The 24,916-nt window shown below is 45.6% G+C and overlaps 1 long non-coding RNA gene across 9 annotated transcripts in view; it reads left to right on the forward strand.

Annotated features, from left to right (window-relative positions):
- The window catches only part of LOC102150720 (uncharacterized), a 97,959-nt gene that overhangs the window by 45,782 nt on the left and 27,261 nt on the right, over positions 1-24,916 (forward strand). Inside the window, exons 6-9 of one of the 9 annotated variants that reach the window (XR_011426009.1) lie at positions 2,212-2,334; positions 5,031-5,183; positions 17,644-17,984; positions 19,207-19,862. The exons of 6 other annotated variants lie outside the window; for them this stretch is intronic. This is a non-coding gene — a long non-coding RNA (uncharacterized lncRNA). Of the gene's footprint in view, positions 1-2,211; positions 2,335-5,030; positions 5,184-17,643; positions 17,985-19,206; positions 19,863-24,916 lie in introns of those variants that run through there. 2 more of the 9 variants (XR_011426011.1, XR_011426010.1) reach the window with 2 other exon arrangements.

Raw genomic sequence — 24,916 nt, forward strand, 5'->3', positions numbered from 1 at the left:
GGTTCTGTATCAGTGAGAAAAGCAAGTGCAGAGCAATGGGAATAGAATGTTCCCATTTATTTTTTAAAAAACATTCCTATTTATTTGATTTGGAATGTATTCATTCTGTTTTAAATTTTATTAGAGGATTCCTTTAGGTTAAAAAATATTTAAGGGTGTATTTTTCTAGTCATGACTTTAATGAATGAAATGCCAACTTTTGTCTTCCCCTTATGTAAGATGAAAGGTGTATTCCCATCCTCACCTTCTTCCTCTTTATTTGTTTAACCTGGTATTGTAAATCTTAGCCTCCAAGAAGAATTTAGGGACCTCTCCCTATTCCTTCTTCCGTGGGAACCAGAAGGATTCCTAAGAGATTCTATGGGCTGGCCATGCTGCCTGCTGCTCCTCTTTTTGGTGTGATGAACAAAGGAATTCAAAGCTCAGAATTCTTTCCTAGGATTTGCTCTTTTTTGGTATTCACAGCCTTACAGATCCTGTCTCCTGCCTCTGAAGCATTGAGAGAGGCTGGGGCCTCCTCTCTTTGGGACACCCTGCTTGCTCCTTCCCCTTAGAAAGGGAAGGGAATTATCTGAGTGGCCCAGGAAGGCATGGCTTAGAGCTAGCCTAGGTCTTGGGAGGAAACCTGCTCCTTGTGGTTGCCCTTGCATCACCTTTGGAGAAGCCTATTAGCCAGTTTTTATCTTGGTCTCGGGCCCACACCAACCTAGGTGAAAGGAGTCCTTGAAGCTGACACCTTGGTTTTGCCTATTTCACTGGAGTTTGAGGCTCCGGAGCTCCAGCCTGGAAACAACAGGAATTCCATCACAAGGTGGCACAGGGATGTAAACTCTTTTGTCCTTCAAAAACAGGCAACACTTCTGGGACAGAAGCATTGCTTTCCTTCGTCACATTCTCAGTGTCAGTAGACCCCAGTAGGGGTATGGGAGAATTGTTTTGGACTTGTAACATAGGCTTTTCTTTGAGCTGGAGACTTTACATAGAATTGTAGAAACTTATTTAAAACCAGTACTGACTGCAGCCAGTTCTGCTTCTAAAGATGAGTGGCATAACTCTTATTTGTAGGGGAAAAAATGGTTCCATTTTCTTCTCCACTGCAGAACGGTGATGAGAGAGTGAAAATTCAAAACTTCTTTTTGTTCCTCAGCACTGGTCAGGGGTGGAACCTGGAGTGGATGGTTTGTAGTGCGGCTGACTCCAGCTATGGGTCATTGGATGTCAGAGGAAGGAGGATGGAGAGCTAAGTTGCTCTGAATAATATAAGGGGAATTTAGTTTCCTGAGGGAAGGGGAGACCCCTTCCCAAATGTGGGAAGTGTCTGGAGAAGGTGAAGAAGACAAGCAGCATGGTAGTATAAAACCCCTCTGTCTCTTCATAACTTCAGGAAAGCCTGATGAATACACAATATTTTGAGTGAGTTTGTATAGGTGTATTTGTTCTTTTGGTAAAGCATGGAGAAAGAGAGCTGAGTCCCACATCTGGACAGCTCAGAGCAGAGGGAAAAGACCAGCCTCAGGAGGTGAGATGTGAGTGAGATCAAAAGTCCAGCAGGAGCTGGAGTTAGAGCCGGAAGGGATTACTAAGAGCATTAGCTGCTGGAAGTTTGCAGAAATTGGGGGAAGGTCATTGGACTTCCCATAGGATTTGGGATAGGGGGATCCAAGAAGCTTTTAAAAACACGTCCAAGGATAAGGTGGTTGCAGCTAACATCTGATTGCTGTAGTGCTGTGTATCTCATAGAATGTTTAACAGTGTTCCCCGCTCCCCCCTGCCAAGATCCTTCTTATGGAGGTCTATTTGTTGGATGCCCCAGGAACTATCCTGATATTCCTCTTCCTGCCCCATGGACTCCATTTTTTCAGTTCAGACTCCAAAAGGGAAGTAAAACTTTCCAAGAAAGGGCTTGTCATTCTCTTCCCTTCCTATTAGGAATCCACAGATCCTGAGGATGCTGGTCAAAGAGCTAGAGAGCTGCAGCCGCCCCAGCCTCACCAGCACTGAGTAGGGCACATCATTTGGGAGTGAAGGGACATGGGTAAAGTCTTCCGCAGACTCTTGGGACTTGAAGACTGCTCTGAGCAAGTATGTAAGCAAATATTAAGACGAGTGAGTGCCCTAAAGCAAGAACCCAAGGTCTCTGAGCAGCAGGAGTGGGATCATGGCAAATCCAGCCGGTGCCACACTGAACAAGCACTCTTGCTCATTCCTTAGGGAAGAAGAACAGGTTGATGGAAGAACCTGTTGTATAGTCTTAGCCTCCATTGTAGTTCCAAAGTTTGAGGACAGCAGAGATGGGTGGGCTTTGCCTGCCCAGTACGCATTCTCTCTTCTTAGGTAAGAGCACCTTGATTTTCCTTTGGGGCTACCTCCTTCCCCATTCTCAGTCTGGGCTCTGATGGGGTCAGGTCTATCTCTGGGTTCTGGATAGGGGACATATAACCATGCCTATCAGAGAACAGCGGTTGGCATGGGCATGGTGTTAAATCCAGGCCAATCAGGACTTCCTGACTTTTGTTGGAACTATTAAGAAGTGAATTCTCATTTCTTTTCCAACTGGGTCACCAAGCCTGTAGAATGTTTGTAACCCTGAGGCGGCTGGTGGCTATCTTGCTGCCCCACGGGAGTGCTGAAGTCAACACAGATGAAAGCTGAGCTGGGAGGTGGAAAGAGATGGAGACTAGATGACGTCTTTTCAGCACCTAGACCTAACTATTCCTTAAGCTAGTCTAACTCTGGACATTTCATTTACAGAGGCCCAGGCTTTCCTTTTTTTTTCTTATGAAAATTTAATTTGGATTTTTGTCATCTGCAGGTAGTAGTCTTAATTCATGTTATGAATTGTATATAGTTCTCATTAAAAAGTATGGTTTGACCTTTCTCACCAGATCCTTTTGTCTTAAAGTGTCTTGAACTGTAAGTTTGCTATATGAATCAAGTGAGACCATATATGTAAAGAACCTAATTTTATCTTCTGTACATAGAAAAAAACAGTAAATATTAACTGTAGGAAGCAAGGAAGAAGGGAGGGAGGGGGAGGGGAGGAAGATGAGGTGCTGAATTATAAGAACCCTGAAGTCTTTAGGGTAATCCTCTAGGAACCTTCAGACCTTATCAAGTCCCCTTGTTCTAAATGCCCCTAGCGCCCTATCCTTTTCCCTTGTCACCCTTCACCATGGTTTGTAATGACGTTTTTATGTAATATTTGATTAATGTCTGCCTTCCTCGCTGACCTGGCAGTTCCACCAGGGCAGTGATTGTGCTTACTGTTATACCCCCAGCAACAGCCCAGCGTGTGGCATTCAGCAAACATCTGTTGAATGAATTGTCATGTATAGTTACTCAAATTGGACTGACCCACCTTGATTATTGGGGTTAGGGTTGTGGCAGAATTGGCAAAATCAGGGAAAGTTGTCCTTGTCCCCTCTGCATCTCCTATGCTATTCATACCCTAAAGCACATACAGAGAATTTTGTCTCAATGAGATAGCTAATTTCGATTTGGTTGTGAAACCCTTTACCAAAGCTCTATTTCTTATATTTTTATTGGACCATTTTATTGAAGAATTCACTATTGTGGTGATTGGCCTAATATGTGGAAAGCCTTGCAGAGGAGTGGGTCAGGTCTCTGTGATTAACAAGCAGTCTTCCTTGCTCCTGTGTCTTTATAAAATTATTTAACTGGAATAGTCCATGCTCACTCAGGCTCACTCAGGAAGTGTTGGATCCTGTAGGAACGCCTGGGAAGTCGATGAGGGAAAGGTCCTGGATTCTGGAGACTTCACTCCCTTGCAGGAAACAAAAGCTGTAGAAGGTGGCCCCGGGGTAACCTGAAGCTGACTCCTTCAGCCCTCACTTCTGGGCCCAGTGGGAGCTCCAGGAGTACCACCTTGTCCCCTGCTTTGCCACACAAAGCGTTCCCCTCCCAGCTGAGGCTGCGATTCATCCCTTCCCCCAGCCTGCTTTCCCTGAGGTGGGGAGAGTGTTTCCCAGGGCCCATGTGACTTCCACTGGCAAGTGACGATTACAGATGGTTTACTAGTCAGTAAAACTGCCAAAGGCTTTTGTGCTGTAATAATCCTTTTCCTGTTTAAAACTCTGGGGATTTTCTACTGTTGCCAGTAGTTTTTCAAGTCAGCAATTACGGTGTGGATTATGTAATGGCTGGGTATTAAAAATAGAAAAGACCAGAGTTTGCATCTATTTTAACCAAATCAAAAGAGAGCAAAGGGAGGGGAAAGGAGGAGAGGGAGAGACTAGAGGAGGAGGGAAAAAGAGATTACGTGACAAGAAGCAGTGAGATGGCGTCATGTGACTGGACAATCCAGCCCACAGTTTACTCTGCCCTTCTCCTGCCGTTCTTGGTCCAAGGGGCTGCACTCCCTCCTCGGCCTCCTCCAGGGAGGAGACCCTGCAGAGAATTCCGGGGTCAAAAAACCCTCATGGATATTCCTCAGCTCAGCCTTGGGGTGTTTGCCTGCCTCTGACAAGCAAAATGACTAAGGAGGGAGGGGACTGAATTTGAAGTCCTCCCTCCACCCCCAAATCCAGGACTCCTGTGTCTTGATTTCCAAGGTCTTGGTGCTCAGTTTGTTTCTCTTGTCGCAGTGGTAGAGTCAAGGGGTAGTTTATGGGGGAGTCTTTAGCATCCCAAATTTCTGTCAGTATCTTCCCAAAGCCACCCCAAATAAATAGCGTATTTGAAAACTGTGTGCTCACTAGGAAAACACTGCTTTACTATAGTTACTCCCAACCCTTCCACTGTCTGTCCCCACTCCACTCCTCTTCTCACTGGATTGCCACCTCTAAGCCCCTCATGTAGGAATTCCAGGGCTACCACTGGTTTGTTCTTGTGTGACTTCTTACTAATCTCCACCCCCATCCCACCCCAAGTTAAGAAATCTTTGTGTTTTTCTAGAGACTTGTTGAATAACTTTAAGGACCCTCTCTCTCTCTTTTTTTTTTTGCTGAGGAAGATTCGCCCTGAGCTAACATCAGTTGCCAGTCCTCATTGTTTTTTCTTTTTCATGTGAGCCACGGCCACAGCATGGCCACTAACAGATGAGTGGTGTACGTCCATGCCCAGGATCCAAACCCAGGCAGCCAAAGCAGAGCATGCCAAACTTAACCACGAGGCCACCGGGGCTGGCCCAAGGACCCTCTTAATGGTGAAATTTTAGGTACAAGGTAGGTCTGGGGCAGGGGGGGTATTTTTGGAAGGAGCGCCTGACAGATGACATCAAAATATACCAGGCTTCCTGCTATGTCACCTCCAAGGCACGCTCCCATCCTGGATGCAGAGGCACCCCAGAGGGAGGTTTTGAGTTAGTCACTTATAGCCCTTGAGCCTACCTAGAATTCTTGCTGAAAACTCCCTACTTTGTAGATCTTGGGTGGCAGACAAGAGTGGTGGGTTCTTTGAAGAAGCAGCTCACTGTTTCCAAAGAATGAACCCAAATATTGGTTTGGTGGCGTTAGGAAGAGAGGCCTGAAAGTCTAGCCATTTCATTAGATAGGAGGGAGGATCTGGGGACCTTCCTTAGGGCCTTTCAAATCATAATGCCATACTGGACTGGGAAGTACCTGTGACATGGCACCTCTTTCTTACTCTTGTCGGTTTTTAGTTCTCTGATGCTGGATTCCTATACATGTTCTTACCAGAGGCTGACTTTGGTAAGGACTGCTACACATCTGCTATGGTCCAGATTTCAATTTTTTTAACCTACTATGTCCATTAATGCACTTGAATGTGCCTGGTCAAGTGTCCTGGCCTCAGGTGTGGTCAGTGTCGTTGCAGCATCAGTTTTCTGTTATCTGGACAGGATGCCCACTCCAGACCAAGTAGTCAGCAGAGGCTGGAGGTCACAGTGAGGTCACAGCCCTCCATATCCCATCCCATCTCTAAGGCTTTGAGCAAGATAAGGAGTCCACTGAAGCAGCTGCCTTAGGGCCTGCTAGGGACTAGAGTCAATCCAGGACTAAATCATTAGCAAGGCCCACAAAGGAACCCTCTCTGCCTAAGCTCAACTGTCTGTTGCGGCCCACTTCTCACTCCTGCCTCCATGGATGAGACCATAAGGAGACATCATGACTTGACTACAGCAATGCTGGGTACACTGGTCATCCCATCCTTTCCCTGAAGGAAATCACTCTTTCTATCATTAAAATATTTAATGGATTTCCACCCCTCAGCGCTTGCACATGCGTGCACGCATGCACGTGCACACACACACACACATACATGCGTGCATGCACACGTTATGGGGTTGTGCTTCTAGTGTCTGTTGCTTGGGATAATACTGATCACAAGCTGGTATGGACAGAGTAACACATTTAAGTAGATTTAATTTTTACGCTTGATCTTAGCCAAAAGGCTGATAAGCGATAGATTTAATTTTTATTTATCCAACTACATTGACAAATTTGAGGCACAGTATTGCTTATATATGTGGGACATTCATTTGGGCCACAGACAGGGCAAGGTTTAAATGATAGATCTCTTGTAGTAACTCCAGTACCAGAGCTCAGAGCTAACCAGCTGTCTCCCTTTACTGCACATACCACCACACCCCTTAGGCCCCTTCTCTGTCCCATTCTGACATCAGACTCAGAAATGAGTTTGGGGAATGGGCCAAGACAGGCTGAGGGTTAGTCGTTAGAACTCCACCTGTTTGCTGTGACTCCTCTGGCCAGAAGTACTAATCAGTGGGAGTGGGGAGAGGGCGGGATGTGGGATGAGGTGGCTGATATGACTCCAGCCACACCTGGAGCTACTCTTTGTTTTCCAATAGAAAATGAGGGAGAGGAAGCAGAGAGAGAAAGAAGAGAAGGAGGAAAGGGAAGTAGAAAGGGGGTAAAGGAGAAGGGGATTGTAGGCTGAACCTTGAGGCTGGGCAGAGCCAGATTGATTGGGGTGTCTCTGTGCCCACCTGGGACCAACGGTGGGCCAGGCAGAATCTCATGTTTGAGGTGCTGAGTCTTGGGGAAGCAAGCAGGAGATGTCTCAGTAGCCTGGTACAGCCTTGGGGTAATCTCACCCCAGGCCAACCAGGGTTGCTACACAAGGGGCAGTGCCAGCCCTCCTCTTACTCTCAGCACCCTCTTTCCTTCCAACCAGACAGGCAGGCCTGGGCTCCAAGGACCCATCTCTTTTGTCACAAGGCAACGGAGGAACGAACTCACCACCACTTACTGCCCTGTGGGGTTTGTATTTTAAGAGAAGACCCCAAAATATTACTTCTACTACTACTATAAGTATTACTAAAACTATTAGTTCCCTCTTCCTCTAGTCAATTTTCGTACTTTTAAATTTTTCTCAAAAAAAGTTTAAAAAGTCAAAAACTTAAATCATTAGCATAAAATTTTCATAGTCTTCTGTTTTCATATCTCTACTGTGTTTTATTTATCTTCCTTTTTTCTTTCCCAATATTGCTTATTTAATGCTTTGTGCCCTTTTTCATGATTAGTTTTGTTAGAGGTCTATTTTCCTTTTCTTTTTTTTTTCAGTAAGGAAGATTGTTGCTGAGCTAACATCTGTCCCAATCATCCTCTGTTTTTTGTATGTGGGTTGCTGCCACAGCATGGCTTGGTGAGCTGTGTGTAGGTCCATGCCCAGGATCCAAACCCACAAACCCTGGGCTGCCGAAGCAGAGTGCACCAACTCAACCACTACGCCACCACTAGGCCTGCCCCCTGTTTTCTTTTTCTAAGAACCAGCTTTTGTGTTATCTCTATTGTTTCTTTGTCTTCTATTTCATTAACTTTTACTTTTTAGTCATTTTTAGACTAGTTTTGTAATTGAAAAGTAATACAAAGGGTCACTTTTTCCTACAAACTATTATAAAAAGACCAGTTACCCAAAGGAATGTGGCTTATATTTATTTGCACATAAAATAATGCATCTTTACTGGTTGACCTCTGGGCTGGCTTGAGTGGGGAAGAGAGGCCTCTTAGAGGAGTGCCCAGTGGAGGGAACCCTGGATTGCAACCCCAAGGTCACAGCCCCCAGCCTGTCTTTTATTTACTGGTGTTAGGCAAGGCACAGACCTCATGAGTAATACAAAATGGCCCCATCTGCCTTACTTCATCGGCTATTTTATCCAATTAGATGCTGAATCTGAAGGTGGTAAGACACCTGAACTGCTGCTCGGAGCTCTGTCCCCATCTTTCTTCTCCTGCAGGTGGCAGGAGGCAGGGGTTGTGGGTGAACCAGCCTAGCGGGGCAGGGCTGCTTAGCCAGCCCTGGCCCTTAAAGGAACATTATTTGAAGGGAAGGAAAGGGTCTTAGTCTCTCTTTAGCTCACTATGCCTGCTGTCTTATTTCTTCTTCAGCTTTTATGTTTTAAGTTTTGCTTTTAGGTTTTATAATTCTGTATTCTGTGGAGAAGCCAGTGGAGGGGGTAGGTGTGCTGGAAACAAGCCCTGAGAACTGGGAGACTGAAATGGGTGGTCTGTATCAGTGGTTCTCAGATGTCTTGGACTTGGGACCCTTTTATGCTCTTGAAAATTATTGGATGGGGCCGGCCCCATGGCTGAGTGGTTAAGTTCACATGCTCCGCTTTGGCGACCCAGGGTTTCACCGGTTCAGATCCTGGGCGCAGACATGGAACCACTCTTTAGGCCATGTTGAGACAGTGTCCCCCATGCCACAACTAGAAGGACACACAACTAAAAGTAGACAATTATCTACTGGTGGGGGATTTGGGGAGAAACAGCAAAAAAAAGGATTGCCAAATTGTTAGCTCAGGTGCCAATCTTTAAAAAAAAATTATTGGACTCCTGGGCTGACCCAGTGTTGCAGCAGTTAAGTGCACACATTCCGCTTCGGCAGCCCGGGGTTTGCCGGTTCGGTTCCCGGGTGCACACATGGCACCGGTTGGCCAGCCATGCTGTGATAGGCATCCCACATATAACACAGAGGAAGATGGGCATGGATGTTAGCTCAGGGCCAGTCTTTCTCAGCAAAAAGAGGAAGATTGGCAGTAGTTAGCTCAGGGCTAATCTTCCTCAAAAAAAAAAAAATTATTGGACTTCAAAGACTTTTATTTATGTGGGCTGTAGCCATAGATATTTACCATAGTACAAATATGGAAATAAATATTAGAAACTGAGGCTTTAAAGTATTAATTAGTTAAAAATAATTGTAATAAGTTCTTTACATATTAACGTACTTTTTATAAAATATATGTATTCAAAATAAAAAAATTTAGAGAGAAGAGTTGTATTGTTTTACAGTTTTGCAAATCTCTTTGATGACTAGCTTAGTAGAAGACAGCTGGATTCTCATGTCTGCTTCTGTGTTTAGTCTTGTGATATGTTCTTTGGAGTAGATGCATAAAATCTAGCTTCATACAGATTTGTAGTTGGAAAAAGAAGCATTTTAATAGCCTTTTCAGATAATCGTGGATATCTTCTTTGATGTCACCAAAATTGAACAAATGGCAGTTTCTGAAAGATTAGTTGCAATGTGGAATCTGAAAACATATCAGTGAACTTCTCATACTCAGCTACATTAAATTCCATTGGTCTGTCTGGCACTTTGAATGGGTCTTTTTCTCATGCCTGATTTTGTAACATCATGGGCTGGTCATTTGGAAAATAACGACTCAGTGGTTTATGCAGGTCTTCCCAGTGTAGACACATTTCAGTCCACAATATCACATTTGTTAATATTACCACTGATTTCATCAGCAAATACTCAGGTATCGGGAAGCTGTCAAGCTCACAGTGTGGATACAAATTTTCTAAAACTCTGATTTTCACTTTACGGTTCAAATTTTATAATTGGCAAGAAATACTGTCAGTTATTTTCCTCAATGTGACACACTCACTTCATTCATTTGTGAGAAAATGTCTGCCAAGTACTCAAGTCTAAATAATCATAGCTTGTCAATTGTTCTTTCTAAAAAAATGATGTTCCATGAAAAAAGCAGGTAGTTCAGTTCTCAACGCAAACCATCGCATAAATGCGTCCAGTACGGCAGTATGCAGCAGAAGCTCTATGCACAGATGGTTAACGAGATGTGTACTCAAGGGTTGTGTTTATTAATAAAATTAACTATTAGTGCTCTATTGTGGACATTCTTCTGTGAAGCTGGCCTTTTTGTTAAATCATAAGTGCATGGGAGTAAAGAATGTGACTTTGTTGATTTGTGTTAAGGCCCAGCAATTTTACCCACTATAACTTTTGCGTTATCAGTACAAATGTCAACAAAGTGAATACTGCAAAAAAGTCTCGGTATTAGTATAAAAATGTTCTTTGTCTCTCGGACCACCCTGGAAAGGTCTCAGGGACCCCCAGGAGTCCTGGGATCATACTTTGAGAACCACTGATTCATGTGATGTAGGCAGTAGTAGCTCATGATGTCAAATACCTCAGTCAAGGGCTGGCCCGGTGGTGCAGCAGTTAAGTTTGCATGTTGTGCTTTGGCGGCCCGGGGTTTGCGTCCCAGCTGCAGACATGGCACCGGTTGGCACGCCATGCTGTAGTAGGCGTCCTACATATAAAATAGAGGAAGATGGGTGTGCATATTAGCTCAGGGCCAGTCTTCCTCAACAAAAAAACCCCCACAGAAAACAAAACCTCAGTCAACCTCCCTGGGCCTCATTTTCTCAACTGTAAGGGGGTCCTGGGCAGGCTCTCAGTTTCTTCACAATATTGAACCCTGTTGCTAGCCCTTGAAGCCATTTCTCCCCTAGCGATTGTGACACTGCTCTCTTTTCTTCCCCCCACCTCTGATGCCTCCTTTTCCCTTTGTAGCTCCTCGTTAGCCCCTCCACCTATAAGAGGTGGGCGTCCTCCTTGTTGTTTCACCACCTCCTTCACTCCTCAGGTGATCTTATCCCCTCCTTTGTCTTTAACCATCACTTGCAGGCTGACAGCTCCCAAATCTTTATCTTCAGTCCAGATGTCTGGCCTGGGCTCCAGTTCTGTGATTCCAGCTGCCCCTGGGACCTCTCCACCTGAATGCCCTACAGGCATGTCAAAGTCAACATGTCTAAACTGACTTCATCATCTTCCCCCACACATTACCTCCTCTTCCAGAACATCCATCATCCACCTAACTGCTTAAGCCAGAAGCCCAGGAGCCCTCCTCCCCTTATCTGGTCCCCTTACTTCCCTCATCTAATCACCCAGGCCTATCAGTTCTGTCTCCTAAACGTTTTCCTAATTTCTCCCTGACCTCCAGCTCCACTACCGCTGCCTCAGGTCAGGCCCCCATCACTTCCTACCCAAACTATCGCAAGAGCCTTCTCCCTGGTCCCCTGCCCTCACTTTCCAACCTATACAGCTCAGGCTGGAAACCACAAGAGTTATCTTCTCATGTTTTTTTTTTCCATTAAATAAACACATATTGAGTACTCATCACACCAAGCACTGTGCAGGGTACTGGGAATACAACATAGAACACAACAGACATCGTCCCTGGCCTTTAGCACCGACAGTGTATGAGAGGAAAGGGAAAAATACAAGGCACAGTTAATCAAGACACAGTGCAATGGAGAGAAAGGGCGGCATGCTGGGGAACCCCTGATAGCTTTAGCTGAGGGCCAGCTGAGTCTGAGGGGTGGTCAGGGACTACTTCCTGGAGGAAGCCACACTCTGAGAGTGCACCTTGGATGGGAGTTAGCCAGAAGTGGTGGGAGTGTGGTGGTGAAAAGGTTTCCTGGTAATTTGATCATCTTATTTCCCTGCTTAGAGCCCTCTTCTGAGCTTCACCACTGCCTGCAGGATAAAGTCCAAATTCCTTACCAAGGAACACAACTTTTGTGGCCTCATCCACCACTCCCCTGTATTCAACCCAGGCGGCTTTCAGTTTCCCCCAACCTGGGCTCGTGCCTTCACAGCTCTAGGCCTTTGCCCTTGGTTCCTCGTGCTCTCCACCCTCCCCACTCTCAGTGAATTACCAACATCAGCTGTCAGGAGACCTTTTCTGACCCCTCCCACGTAGACTTTGTGGCTCCCTCTCCTGTGCTCCCTGCCTGTGAACACACCTGGACTCCTGTGCACTCATCCCATGGTTAGCGCTTATCCACGTGTGTCTCTGACTCTTGCTCCTACCTGCTAGTGCAAAATCCCAGGTGCTGCCTAGTTCCCACACCCTCACTCCACGAGCATTTTAGGTGTCCCCGGGGTGGGTGTCTCCTGTGTGTTGGTGGATAAGGTTAGACAGTTACCCCCTCCTCTCCACCCCAGCTATCTTTTCCCCTCCTCCAGCTCTGCAACCTCCCCTTACTCCTGCCACACCCATGGAGGTATCACTTCTCCTGGACATTGCCACACCCATCAGGCACCTACACCTGCTGGGAGCCTGACACTCCTGTTGGCATGAGGTCAGCCAGCTGCACTGTAGGAGCAGGGCTCTGGGGCTGCTGATGTGCTTATTGCCTTAGGGAGCCGTGAGGTTTGGCGCCACAGATAGATCTAATTCACAACTACCACTCTAGCTCAGGATTACCTTCCTCTTTCCACTGAGCAAAGCTTTGTCTCTGGGTCAGCTCACTGTGCCTGTTTCCTTCTTTCCTTAGAAACAGTTCTTTTCCAACAGGCCGCTCAGCCCCTCATGCAAATACACTTCCCAAGGTCCTGCCCAGCAGCAGGCCAGACAGGTGTGACCTGCATCTCCCACCATCTCCAGCCTGGAGGCAAAAGATGTGTGGGTATTTATTTATTTAAAATCATAGATTATACAAGCAATACTGAATACAGCTTCATCATTAAAAAATCCAAGCAGTTTAGAAACACATGGAGTAGAAAGGTAAAGCCCCCTTTCTACCTCTCCCCCTATGCTTAAGCTTACGCTACTAGTAGGCACTGTTAATTATTTGGGGGAAATGTTCAGACTTTTTGCTGTGTATTTACACATATGTATGGCTGGCATAATATTTGAGAAATTAATCTCTTTTTACCACCTGGATTTTTCCCTTTTCCATTCTCACATTCATGAAGCTCATTTCTCCCCGAGTCAGCTCCCCAGATTAGAAAATGGAATCAACCTTCAGGTGTCTCTGGCTTTTGTGTGCCAAGAGCTTATGCACTTAGGGAAACTTCAGGATTTGTGGAACAGCTCAACACAGCAAAGATCCTTGCACACAGCCTGAATGCCTTGGCTGGAAACAAGGTGGAAGAAGGATTTCCCCTGGAGTAGAAAGACCTCCACTCCAACTCTTTGCAGCCCTCCCCCCCCAAAACTGGCCAGGGGCTGGAGAGACGAGGGAGAAAGATCTGTGGTCTCTGGAGTCCCACCCTGCCTGCTGGCAGCTCGTCTTACTCCTGGGCAGGCAGGAGTAAGATCCCAGAGAGTGGTGGCCACATGGTGGGGCCAAGCTGTGAGGACACAGGCAACCTGGCCCAACATTTCTGGCTGCCCCCTGGCACAGAGCAGCAGAGGCTACTAGACCTGACCTTGGCCAACTTCACAGCCACCTCCTCTGTCCCATGCTTGCAGTTCTCAGTGTTCTGGAGAACTCAGATACACCTAGAATTAAGTTTCCTGTTGCCAGGATGGAAGCATACCATAAACATTGAGTTGAGCTATAGAAAATAAAGTTTGGTCTCCTGAATTTGTGAATTAAGATTTATTCCTGTGGCTTGTACTGTTCATTGTCTGCCACTTTTGAAAAAAATTTCACAATGTATCTTCAAGATGTTTCCACAGCAGTATGTATAGATTTATCGTATTCTTTTTAAAAATAATATTATTTAAAAAAAATGCTCAGAGTAGGAAATTCTGACAGTACCAAAGGAGAAAGCAGAAGTTCTCTAGTCCTCCATTCCCATACCCTAGGTGTAACTGTTGCTAACAGCTTCTTGAGGGTTTTTCTAGAAATTTTCTAAGCAGATAAAGACATGTATATATTTCTATATAGCTCTTTTTATATACAAATATTATCAAACTACATATACTTATCTGCACCTCATTTGATTCTTTAACAATTTGACCTTATCATTGAATAAATTCTATTTAAGTAGATATAGTTTGACTTCATTTCTTTCAGTGATACCTGGTATTCCATAGAATGAATGTGCTACATATATTTAACCAGTTGATTGGCATAAGATTCCAGATTTTTAGCTATTATCAATTAAGGGCACAATGAACATAATAATAGCTGGCGTTTCTTGACCACAGACATCATTCCTGGCATATAGTAAGTCGCATAACCTTTGTAACAGCCCAGTGAGATAGGCCCTGTTATTGTCCCTGCTTCCCAGGTGAAGGAACTAAGTCACAAAGAGGTCAATAACTTTCCCAGGGTCACATAGTTGAGAGGTGGTAGGTCTGGGATTTGAACCAGGCAGCTGGGTCCCAAGCCTGCACTCTGGATGAGTACAGCACAACACCTGCAGGGATGCCGTGTACCTGTGCTAACATAGCCGTAGAGTACATTTGTAGCAGTGCTGCTGCTGAGTCGGAAGAAGTGCTGATAGACTTTAATAGTGTGAAGTAGTCAGGAGGTTACTTTACTAAAACAGCACAAGTGCAGAGCCCACTTGTTTCCTAAAAATAGAGGGGCTGCAGATCCTGTGCCCAGAGGCCTCATTGTAAGGGCGTTTTCTCTGCCGTGGCCAGGGCTTCGGCTCTGAATCCTATTTGGCCTTCTCTCCTCTGGGCTGGACTGGGCTCCCAGGAGTCTTGGTAAACCCTGCTCATTCCCTCTTACTAAGGCCACAGCCACAGGCTGCCAGAGAAGTCAGCCCCTGGGCTCCTTTTGTTTCTGTACCCTCTTTGTCTCTCAGGGGAGAGGGTGCCTCCCAACTAGATGGCTGCCTAGGCCCCAGTTTCCTATTCCATCTGCAAGAAGAGAAATTGGCAGCCACCTAGAGAGAGAATTGGCCACTCTTTGATTCCCTGCCTGCAGCTCCTACGTCTAACCACAAGGGGCCCCAATGTGGGATCTCCAGGCCTGCACAGAGGTGGGAGGTCAGAGAGTGTGGCATGGCTTCTCCACGGCAGTAGCTTTTGTAGGACTATATCAGCAGTTCTCAAATGGGGGCAATTTTGTACCCACCCCCACCAGCAGGGGACATTTAGCAATATTTGGAGATATTTTTGGTTGTCACAACTTGGTGGAGGGTGGGGGCTGCTACTGGCATCTAATGGTAGAGAGAGGCCAGGAATGCTGCTAAATATCCCACAGTGCACAGGATAGCTGCTCACAACAAAGAGTTGTCAAGCTCAAAATGTCAATGGTGTTGAAGTTGAGAAACCCTGGGCTACAGAAGGGCAGACAGTGCCCAGCACATGACTGTCACTGTGACTCCCTTTGCTCTCGTTAGCAGTGACAAACACTGATGTCTTGCTCACCTATAGCTCGCTGCTATTCTAAGTGCTTTATATCCATTAACTCGTTTAACCCTCACAACAAGTCTATGAGGCAGCCCTACTGTTATCATCCCATTTTACAGATGAGGAGCTGAGGCATGGAGATGTGAAGTGCCTAGCCCAAGGTTCTCATGGTGGCAGTCTAGGCTTGGCCTCCCTATAGCTTCTCACACGTGCTCATGCAAGTGCTCCTGGACTTGTCTGCTCTCTCTGATCCTTCTAGAACCTTGGCAGCACCAGGGATTGTTTATTTCTGTACAAGGAGGAAAAAAAGTTGACTGATCTTCTCTCCCTGATTCTGACTCCTCCATTTCTGATGGCTTTTGTATTTTCTTCTCCAGAGGGTTTAATTGAAGTGAGTGCTAATTGCAGAGACTATGGACAACCATGAAAATTTACTTGTTGAATTTGCATGAAAAAATCCTCTGTTACTCCTACAGTGTTCTCTTAGAGCTCTTTCAGTCTCTGGGCCTACAGGCTAGGCTGCTTGGGTAGTAGCTTTGCTTAGACATGAGAGCAAACTTTATCATCCAGGATCACAGGAGGAGCTGGTGAGTCAGGCTTGGGACACCAGGGACACGGGACTATTTTGACAAGGCCCATAGTTTGGACGAAGTGGGTGCTTTTCCAAAGGAGGCCTCCAAAAGCCAAGATGGGAAGTTGTAATGAGGTGAGGGGGGTGGAAGAAGTGGGAAGGGATTACTGGATCAAAGCCAATGTCGCACCAGAGGAAATACTTATTGGCTCATTAATGATAGGATGCCATGCGATTGGCTTTGCCTCTGGGTGTGGGGGCAGAACCTATGCTTGAAACAAACAGCCCCATCACCCAACAATAATTAGCAGCAACAATAGGCATCTTCACAGGACCAGATTGACAGGTGGCCCACAACACACAGCCTCCAGCCTGGCCTGGAACTGGGCTTGGACGCCTCACTTGTAGAGCCAGCCATGCTTGGGCAGCTGGCAGGGGCAGGGGCACGGGCACGGAAGTGACACATTCTTTCTTGGGTCATTTGCTGAGAACTTGCTGTATACTAGGCACTGAGAGGAACACAAAAGAAATGGAAGACACAGATCTTACCCATAATCTAGAGAATTGAGGAGACAAGATTAAGTCTGAAAAGTTAAATCACAGCACAGGAAATATCATATATGTCACGTATAAGGGATGGGGATGCTCAGAGCCAAATGGGTGTTCTGGACAGGGATTCCTCACCAGGTGGATGGTAGGAGGCGAAGTCTGCATCACACTGCCATGTTTCTTGTAAAAGAAGTAGGAAACACAAAGAAGAAAATAACAAATCATACTAATTACACTTCCAGAGATATATATTGTTACTATTTTGGTTACATCTTTTAAGATTTTTTTCTGTGCGTATTTGTGGATATATACAAACATACACATTTCACTACATAAATTGGTTTGTATTGTACATACTGTTCTGTGAATTGCTTTTTGTAGTTAGTTGCGAACAGTTTTCCTTGTCAATAAATAAACTTCTTGTGAGTCTCTCATATTTCACTGTGTACCTACCATGGTTTAACTAATCTCTTGTTATTGCCCGTTTAGGTTACTAACAGTTGTGGCCTATGTATAATACTAACTCTGTGCACCTCCTTATTTATTCTTATTTTTTTAAAAGATTTTAGGGGCTGGCCCGGTGGTTCAGTGGTTAAGTGCGCACATTCTGCTTCTTGGCGGCCCGTGGTTCACCGGTTCGGACGTGGCAGGTATGGACATGGTACTGCTTGGCACACCATGCTGTGGTAGGCGTCCCACATATAAAGAAGAGGAAGATGGGCATGGATGTTAGCTCAGGGCCAGTCTTCCTCAGCAAAAAGAGGAGGATTGGCAGCAGATGTTAGCTCAGGGCTAATCTTCCTCAAAAAAAAACAATAATAAAATAAAATAAAGATTTTATTTTTTTCCTTTTTCTCCCCAAAGCCTCTAGGTACATAGTTGTATATTCTTATTTTGTGGGTCCTTCTAGTTGTGGCATGTGGGATGCTGCCTCAGCATGGCTTGATGAGCAGTGCCATGTCTGTGCCCAGGATTCGAACCGGTGAAACCCTGGGCCACCGCAGCGGAGTGCGCAAACTTAACCGCTCGGCCAAGGGGCCCGCCCCACACCTCCTTATTTTTATCCTTAGGGTATAGTCTTTAAGTGGAATCACTAGATGGAAGAATATGTACACTTTCAAGGATTTATTTTTTACAATATGAATTTGCATTTTTCTTTATTACTCAAGAAATGGAACATCTTTCATATATTTTAATAGCTTTACATGTTTCCTCTTACTCTTTTTTTTTTTTTTAGGGAGATTAGCCCTGAGCTAACATCTGCCACCAATCCTCTTTTTGCTGAGTAAGATTGGCCCTGAGCTAACATCTGTGCCCATCTTCCTCTATTTTATATGTGGGATGCCTGCCACAGCATGGCTTGATAAGCAGCGTGTACATCCATGCCCGGGATCCGAACCAGTGAACCCCAGGCTGCTGAAGCGGAGTGCACAAACTTAACTGCTATGCCACCCGGCCAGCCCCTCAAGGATGTTGGTACAAATTGCCCAATTGTCTTCCAGAAAAGATGTATCAACTTAGACTCTCACCACCAGTCCTGTGAGAGTATCTCTTTCACTACATCCTTCCCAACACAAGGTATTACTATTTTTTTTAAATTGCAAATTTGATAAACAAAAATAGTATTTCATCATTGCTGCCTTATTTTGCTTTTCTTTTTATTATTATTTTATTAATTTGACTGGTTTTTTTTACAGGCCAATTGGTCATTGGTAATTCTCTTTTGGCAAATTATTTGATTATGTGCTTTGTTGAGTTTTCTGTTGGTATATTCTTTTCTTTTTTTCATCTCATTTGTGTAGTATTTTATTATTATTATTTAGTGTGGTTTATTCTTTTTATCTTATTGATCTATAAGAGTACTTGATATATATTTAGCCTATTAACTCTTTGTCTTTCTTATATTACAAATTTTTTATCCTAGATTGTCATTGGCCATTCAGTTTTGTTCACTATTTAAGCATTTACAAATCTAAAATGTCCATGCAATCAAGGTAGTCTATATAGGCTTTCCAAACCACTGGGCTGGAGGTAGCTGTGACTGGTACAGGGGCGGCAGGTCGAGGTCTTCAGTCAGGGCCAGCCTGGAGAGGATAGAGCTGGTTAGATTCAAGGCAGAGTGGAGAGGCGGCCAAGATGTGGTAACCTTGGGTGGGGGAGCACGGAAGGAGGGGGAGGAGTCTGCAGTGACTCACAGGGTGCTGACCTGAAAGACAGAGCCAGCAGGTGGAGGATGAGCCAGAATCAGGAATACAGGAAGGGGAGGGGATGGGGTCAGGGGCAGAGATTGTTGTAATTCCCCTTGGGGTTGTTGATGGAGGCTCCTGGTGTAGAGTTCTCATTGGTATTTGGATCTCGAGGCCTGGCCTGGTTTCTCTTTTTGTGTCAGGCTCAGAAAGGCTTTTTCTGCTGCAGAATTATATGTTTACGTAAATTTTCTTTTAATACTTTAATGGGGCTTTTTGGGGTTTTTTTACATTTAAATCTTAAGCTGGGTGGAATTTGTTGTGTTTTGGTGAATTGTGAGAGTTGAGGATTTAACTTCTTTTTCCTGAAGTCACTAATGATTAAAATATGTATTCTTGCCCTCATGATCTGAAATACTACCTATATCTTACAATGCATTTCCACGTATACGTGGGTCTGCTCTAGGACTCCCTGGTCTGTTCCAGTGAATTGTCTGTTCCTATACCAGCACCATCTGTTTTGGTCACATTTTCCTTAAATATATCTTAATAAGTGCTAAGGTAAGGTGTACTTCATCACACTTTTTTCCTCAGAATTTTCTTTGTTCTTTTAGGATGAGCTTTGAAGTCATTGTGCCAAGTCCTGCTTGTTCCTTTGGACTACACAGTGGGAGCTGGAAACATGGGTGACCCCCGTAGGGGCTTTTGTATTCATAAGCACCAGGCTTACGAACGAATACAAACACAGCAAGTCCCAGGAGCTGGTTTTGGTGGGGCTGGACTTCTCCATGCAGAATCACATGGCCTCTTTAGGAAGAAGCCCCTCGCCGCCATTGACCTCCACTTGGGGCATCCTCCTGTCTCCAGTCCAAAGACAATCCTGTGGACCTCAGAGCTCTTGTGTCTCTGCTGCTGCAGCACCCATCCATATGTGCCCCACTGTGGCCGAGCCAGCCTGTACTGGGGTGTTCCTGTCCATCTTGCAGGGGACCCTGCCTCCAGCCAGTGTCCTCTCCAAGCCTGTCTCCTCTAAGGATTTCCTGTGGGTTAGCTCTGGGGATCTTTTCTTAATCTATTCCTACGTGTGTTATTACAGAAAGAATTATTCATAATTGCCAGCATTGTGATGGCTTCTTCCTAGTTTCTTTTGAGCCTGCATGTTTTTCCCTACTTGACATTTTCTAGGTTCTCTCCTACTTAAGTGACTTCTTCAGGATCTTTTCTATTGAGGAGTAATGAACGAACAGTAAAGTCGCAAATCCTAAGCATACATTGCAGTGAATTTTTACATATGTGTACACTATGTAACCACCCCCCCAATCAAGGTGTTTCTTTTAGAGTTGAGAAGTTCTTGGTGGGAGGTTGAGTGGAGAAGGAAATCATGAGTGTGTCCCCGAGCTACCGTCTTTTTCTAGAACTCTCTTTAAAGGGTGTTAAGGAGGGAGCTGAACGTCAAGTCTATACAGTGGTGTGGAGAGCAGAATGCTTAGGCGTGGCAGGTCATGTTCTGGTCCTCCCCCTTACTAGCCGTGGGACTTCTGTGCCTCAGTTTCAACCACTGTAAAATGGGAGTAGATGATAGCTCTTACCTCACAAGGTTATCATGAAGATTACACGAGGCAGTACATGTAAGTGCACAAAAAATGTTAATTGTTATTTTTGTTGTTATTAATAATGAGGAGGAGGCACTGGTTCTTAATGAAGGATATGTATCAGAATCACCTGGGGCACTTTCGCAAAATACACATGCTCAACCTGGCCAGATCTACTGAGTCAGAATCTAGATTTTAAATGCCTCCCCAGGTTCATTCTGTTGCTCATCCGTGGTTGAGAACCACTGGGCTGGAGGTGGTCATGACTGGAAGCAGGAAGGCCAACAGGTAGCCCCTGCGATAGTGAGAGCCGGAGAGGATCAGAGCTGAGCAGATTTGAGGCAGAGTGGAGAGGTAGCCAAGATGTGGCGACCTTGGGTGGAGGAGCGAGGAAGGAGGGGGAGGAGTCTGGGGTGACTCACAGGCTGCTGACTGGACAATGGAGTGAGCAGGTGGAGGATGAGCCAGAAGTGGGAATACAGGAAGGGGGCGTGGGGTGGGGCAGTGGGCCAGAGATTGTTATAATTCCCCTTGGGATTGTTGAGTGGAGACTCCTGGTGGGAATAGCAAGTTAGTATTTGGATCTCTAGGCCTGGGCTTCTGGTGTTTTTCAGGGAGTCATCGATGTCAAGGAGATAGATAAAGCCATGGACCTGGTCACAGTGCAAACATAGAGGGCAGAAGAGGGCTACATTCACTAGTATCCACCTCTGGGAAGGCCTGCGTCCACTTCCTGTTTCCTCCCTAGCAATAGAGAAGCGCTTGTTTCTCGTGTAATAACCCCTTTGCTGAGGACGTTGGGGAATAAGCTCAGTCTTCTCACTTGAAGATGACCAATGACTATGGGTCACTTCCTTTCCTTACAGGTCTCAAAATTTTCCGCATCCTCTGATGGAGGAGCTTAATCCTTATTCATCAGTATCTTCAGACAGCACATCTGGTTGGGGCAATGTCTTATCTTCCAACACCCCCTGATCCCCCATGCTCTCACACATACTCAGCCTCTGGTGGATGGCTTCTTAGACTCTGGCTTTCTTCAGGCCCTTGATATCAACGAGTTGCTCTTTGGCAAGAATTTAAGCCCTTCGAATACCTCTCCCAGAGGCGTTTGCATTTAGAACTATAGGTGTAATAGAAATAATGGAAGATGTTGCATTCCTGAGGGAAGGCGATCCTGGAATGAAATATTCATTCTCTCATTCTAGAACATCCCTGTCTAGTAGACCTTTCTGCGTTGATGGAAATGTTCTTCTGTGCTATACAATACGATAGTCACTAGCCACATGTGGCTATTGAGTGTTTGAAATGTGGCTAGTGTAACCGAGGAATTGGATTTTTCATTTTAATTAATTAAAAGTTAAATTTAAGTTGACAGAAGAAAAGCACGCACTGTTAGTTTGCATTCACTGGATCAATGAACGATAGGGACGCCAGGCCTGACACTCTACTATCAAGCAGCCCCCAAAGGTCACTTTGAAATCAAATGGGCTTTCTGTCTCTCGCCCCTCCAAGAAGCAGGTATCTACAGCTGCCCCCACAGGCCTCTCTGAGCCCCTGCGCTCCCCACTCCTTACCTAGGACATTGCCCATGCCTTTCCTTTTGCCCTGCTGCCCCCTCTCCCTATTCCTGCTCATGCCATAGCATCCTCACTTCCCCCCCAAAAGGCTTCCCTGACTCCTGTCCCTTCCAGGTGAAGCCAGGTTTAGGGCCCTGAATAGATTCCATTTGGCTTCCCCGTTGCAGGTGGAGGTGGCAGGGATGGATCTCAGGAATATGTAGCTGCAGGACGGATGTGCATTGGATCACTGTGTTTCAAACTTCCTTCAATATATCTCATGTCCCAACCACCACACACACCTCCATACAGATAGATACAACCAAAGCAAAAGCTTTAGAAAAATAACACTCTCACTACATGTGATGCACTTGGATATTTTCTGTTCTATTTATTTTTTTTAAAAAAATGTTGGTTGTGACCCACTAAACTGATTTCACAACCCAGTAACAGGTCACAACCCACAGGGTAAAAAAATACAGAGTGAGGTCATTGCTGCTCAGGAAAACTCCAAACACAGGCCAAGTGGCCCTGTCCAGACAGTTCCTCTGGGTTCCTGAAGAGCTGGCAGCCAATGGCACTGGCAGCTCTGTGCTCTTGGTGGTGGTTGACGTGGTGGGGCTCTGCTCTCTCCGTGGAGTCTCCTTTCAGGGCCCCAGTTGCTCATGCCATAAAGTGGTCATGGTCACAGATGCTGCCTCAGTGCTGTGGAAGGAGGTTCCAGCCTATAAAGCACTCCAGACAGTAGAGAGAAAGACACTAGCTCACCGTCAGGCGTCATAAGACTGTACACCTCATCCCTCTTGATGAGGCTCCTCATGGAGGCAAAGCTCCCGGGCCTAGTGGGGCTACAAACAGCAGATAGAGTAAGAGCAAAACATGGGGCTCCTGCATGCAGCGTCATAAGAATAGAAACGTCTTACCAGCCAGAGGATGGGTCATAAATGTATGTAAGGAGTGTTCCAGGTGGGAGTCTGGGAGCCCCGTCTTCCTTTGGACTTTAGCCCTGAACCAGAAGTTATTGAAAACAGGACCCACAGAAATAGCTACATCAGAATCCCTGCCTCTAAACCGGGTGTTTATTCCTCTCATGGCCTCACACTCTGTCAACTCTTACTTAGCAAACTGTTCTAACAAGAGTGGCTGTCTGATTTCCCAACTCCTACAGAAGAAAAGAAATGGCCCGGAGAGGTGGGAGGCGGTTTTTAGAGCCAGATGTGTAGATAACAGAAAAGTAAAGACCATGGGAAGGACAGAAACAATAAGAAGGACACACAGTCACTTTACTCTCTAGTTCCATAAGGGATGCTCCTAAAGATGACTACTTCAGTGGGAAAAGGATATTTTTTTAAGGTGTTAGGGAACTGCGGTCACATTTTAGCAAGATTTCCCTTTAAAGTGGTTAAAATAGTGTTTTAGCAATTGAAATTTCACTTTTCAGAAAAAGTAATCCATGGGAACCTCAGTGATTTTGGATAAATTAGGTGCTGTTGAGCCAGTCCTGACTAAGGCCATCCATCGTCCCCATGGGTTTGAGGCACGCTGTGATCTCAGGGTCCTACCCACCCAGCCCTAGTCTGCCTCACAGCCCCAAACCCCTTGTTACTCTTGCATTCCTTTTTCACCAGTGTGAATTCCCGAATAATCCTTTCCAGTCTGAAAGCTTGCTGATAGTGGCTCCCTGATGCCCCGAAGATAGGTGTAGAGAGAGGACTCTGAGCTGGGCACTCCCTGGAGATGGCAGGCCTGGGTGGGGTGGCCTAAATGACCAGAGGGCAGGACAAAGCCCCTGGGATTTGGGCTGGGGTGAGTTTTTAGAGAGCAGTGGTGGGTGGGCTTGTAAGACAAATTCTGCCCTGTTCCCTGCTTTGCCTGAGGACAGCCTACTCAAGCAGCAGGGCCAGGTCTGTTTCTCCAGTAGGCTGTTCTCTCCTGGCCTCTTGGCCACCTGGTCCCCAGATCTGCTTCTGTGAGTCACCCTGGGTGACTGCAGGGGTGTTCCAATCAGTGAGGGAACCTCAAAGAAAAGCCGGATATTTCTGAGACAAAGGTGATTTATTCCACACCATCTGAGAAGGTGAATGTTAAGTAGAAGGCTGCGGGGTTGGAGAAGTGTCACACCACCAGGAGGTTTCTGTCTTCACAATAGGGTATTACATAGTATGCCTGCATAATGCATTGCACCTCCTGTTGTTGGTATTTGCAAATACTGTTTGATTACAAAATGATGAAACTGTTTCTCCTAATTGGGGAGAATAACAATAATAAACTAAAACAACAATATCAAAAGTCTTTGAGGGGCTGGCCCTGTGGCCAAGTGGTTAAGTTCTCATGCTCTGCTTTGGTGGCCCAGGGTTCGCAGGTTCGAATCCCGGGTGCAGACCTAGCAATGTTCATCAAGGCAGACTGAGGTGGCCTCCCACATAGCAGAACTAGAAGGACCTACAACTAGAATACACAACTATGTACTGGGGGGCTTTGGGGAGAAGAAGGAAAAAAAAGAAGTCTGAAAAGATTTCAGAGGTTTGCAAAGCCATTCACTGATGTGTCCCTAAGGCCAGAAATGGAGTAGGGCTTGGTCAAGTGGTGGTTCTAAGAAGCTGCCTAATGAAATTCTTTTTTTCAATAGGAATATAATAATGTGTGGGGTAGAGAAAAACCACTCAAGCTTTTAAGCATTCTAACTAGTGGAAATTAGATTCTGATGATGAAATCACAAAATGATTTGAACAGAGAGAAGGGGAGTCAACAGCAAAAGAAGACAGATGAGCTTAGATTTTCAATGAACCTACTGGATTTTCACATGTACATGATGCCTGGTGTGTCAGAACGTCCAGAAGGACCAAAGTCCAGAATTAGCAGTGATTATAAAGGAAGCCCGGCCAGCACAAAGGTTGCTCATCTGCTTCCTTATTGAAGTCTATTTCTAGCAGAAGGATGAACAACGCAAGGGCAGGCCCTCTGCAGGGGGAGGCATGGAGTGGTAACGTCAGAGAGACAGAGGGAGTGCCCAGTTCCGGTTTGTTTCCAACTCTGCCTCCCCTGAGAATAGTCCTCAAAGTGGGAGAAGAAGTTACAAAGATCATATGGAGTGAAATAAAGCTCCCAACAGGAGAGGAGATGTTAGTGGAACCCCCTCAACCCCTTTCAGGGGCAAAGTCCACCTGTCACATTCC

This window comes from Equus caballus, chromosome 15 (assembly GCF_041296265.1).
Source record: "Equus caballus isolate H_3958 breed thoroughbred chromosome 15, TB-T2T, whole genome shotgun sequence".
Taxonomy (NCBI): Eukaryota; Metazoa; Chordata; class Mammalia; order Perissodactyla; family Equidae; genus Equus; species Equus caballus.